Source organism: Mandrillus leucophaeus, unplaced genomic scaffold (genome assembly GCF_000951045.1).
Source record: "Mandrillus leucophaeus isolate KB7577 unplaced genomic scaffold, Mleu.le_1.0 Scaffold295, whole genome shotgun sequence".
NCBI lineage: Eukaryota > Metazoa > Chordata > Mammalia > Primates > Cercopithecidae > Mandrillus > Mandrillus leucophaeus.
Genome location: NW_012103087.1, coordinates 715,032 through 717,562, shown reverse-complemented (window position 1 = coordinate 717,562; position 2,531 = coordinate 715,032). Strand labels below are relative to the sequence as shown.

The window sequence follows — 2,531 nt, the reverse complement described above, 5'->3', positions numbered from 1 at the left end:
AGTGGCTCACATTGTAATTCCCATCCAATTTCAGGGAAGAAAGGGAGAATCACTTTACACCCTTCACCCCTTCCTACCATCTCCAATTGTCTGTAGGAAATATCTACTTAAAATAGACCAACTTTCTCATTTATAGAGAAAATACTAGAAGGTAACATACAAAATGTTAGCAGTGGTTATAGATAAAATTATTAATTTTTTTAGAGTTTGTTGTATGACAACTTTACTATACTGAGCATGAACATTATAAACTCAGGAAAAAATATGTAAAATAAACACATTATTGTGATTTTTAAAGGACTCAATGAGAAAATAAAAAGTAAGCACTGAAAGAGTGCTTACTATAGGCCATACTAACTGTAAGAGTTACTCGATCCCCACCACAACGCCATAAAGGAGGTGTTTATTATCATCCCTGAGGAAACCAGATTTAGAGAAGAAATTTCCTCAGAGACTTACAGTTAATGAAAGATACAAGCAAAGTTTGAACCAGTCATCTCTGATTCCAAAAATGCATGTTTTTTATACTATTTCAAGCTGCTCCAGGTCACATAATGTATGTGGGGGACAGAGGCTTGGCAGATGCCAAATGTCATTTGCACACGTCACTGGGTAGCTCAGATGACCTGATCTGCCCCGACACAGGAAGGACTAGCCAACGAGATGTCAATTCCTGTTCCTGCTTAATGGCTGTTGATGAGCAAAGAAGGAAACCGCAGAGGAGAATCAAATCAAGTACCGAAGCTCACACTTGTTAGAAGAAACATTGATCTAAACTTGTCTCTCTTCACTCCACCTGGCAATTCATCCATCCAGCTACCTGTGTATGGACCGAATGTGAATTGAGCATGTATTTTTTTTTTTTTATTTTACTTTAAGTTCTGGGATACATGTGCAGAACGTACAGGTTTGTCACATAGGTACACGTGTGCCATGGTTTGCTGCATCCATCAACCCGTCATCTAGGTTTTAAGCCCCGCACACGTTAGATATTTGTCCTAATACTCTTTCTCCCCTTGCCCCCCACCACCAGACAGGCCCTGGTGTGTGATGTTCCCCTCCCTGTGTCCATGTGTTCTCATTGTTCAACTCCCACTTATGAGTGAAAACATGCGGTGTTTGGTTTTCTGTTCCTGTATTAGTTTGTTGAGAATGATGGCTTCCAGCTTCATCCATGTCCCTGCAAAGGACATGAACTCATCCTTTTTTATGACTGCAAGCATCTACTGATATTATGTAGGAGGCTCCCAACTAGTGGTGGGTGTACAGAGGTGAGCAGAGACAAAGTGCCTGTGCTCATTGACGCCAACGGACCAGTGGAGGCGGCAGACGCTAACCAAATAATACAACACGGAGTGTGAAAGGACGCTTGAGATAAATGCTATGGACCAGAGTCCAGGGACTCTACTGCCTGAAACCAAAGACAGTCCTACTTCCACCCCTTCAATTTTCCACAATCTGGCTGTCAGTCATCACCAGGACCCTCCCTGACAGAACCCCAACCACAACCGCATCCATCTCCTCACTTCTCCAAGTAGTCCTGAAGCCTCCCTGTGGCAGTGCCTTTCCACGCTCCTGCCATCCCTCGGCCTGAGCTGCCTTTCCCCATCATCACCATCTGTTATGATTCTATGCACCTCACCCAGACAAGTCCTACTCCAGAGCCCAACTTGTTAAGGAAAGACTCAGGAGAACTCCCCCCATTTTCAACAGAGAAATCCCCCTGAAAGTTTACCTCAAAAAGGAGGAAGACATGAATATTACAACCACGACTATTCACATAGGGCTGTTTTCTTTGTCTTTTTGTTTAATTTAATGTAATGTAATTTTTTTTTTTTTTTGAGATGGAGTCTCACTTATTGCCTAGGTTGGAGTATAGTGGCACGATCTCGGCTCATTGCAACCTCTGCCTCCCGGGTTCAAGAGATTCTCCTGCCTCAGCCTCCCAAGCAGCTGGGACTACAGGGGCACGCCACCACACCCAGCTAAATTTTTTGTATTTTAATAGAGACGGGGTTTCACCATGTTGGCCATTCTGGTCTTGAACTCCTGACCTCAGGTGATCTGCCCGCCTCGGCCTCCCAACGTGCTGGGATTACGGCCATGAGCCACAGCACCCGGCTAGGTCTATTTGCTTGATTCAGAGTTATTACACCTGGGATCAATGGATGGATCCAGAAAGTCTGTGAACCCCTACAATAGTATGTGAACATTTGCACATGTGGCATTTTTCTGGGAACTTAGTTGGCAGGGGACAGGTGAGTTACTCCCTGGTATCCATCCACCTGAGGACAAAACTAACACAAGAGGGAGAGCCAAGTCAAAAGAGCCAGAGAGGAAGAGAGCCAGAGTCCTGACTAGACTGTGCTTGGAACCCCACCTCTGGACATTTAAAATTCTGAGTCAATACTGGCTTAAGGGCTGGGCACAATGGCTTAAACCTGTAATCATAGTACTTTGGGAGGCCAAGGTAAGAGAATCGATTGAGCCCAGGATTTCAAGACCAGCCTGAGCAACATCGTGAGACCTCA

General features: G+C 44.5%; 1 protein-coding gene across 1 annotated transcript in view; it reads right to left on the bottom strand.

Moving 5' to 3' along the window:
* KLHL6 (kelch-like family member 6) overlaps positions 1–2,531 on the bottom strand; it is an 81,606-nt gene that overhangs the window by 25,597 nt on the left and 53,478 nt on the right. The window lies entirely within an intron of this gene.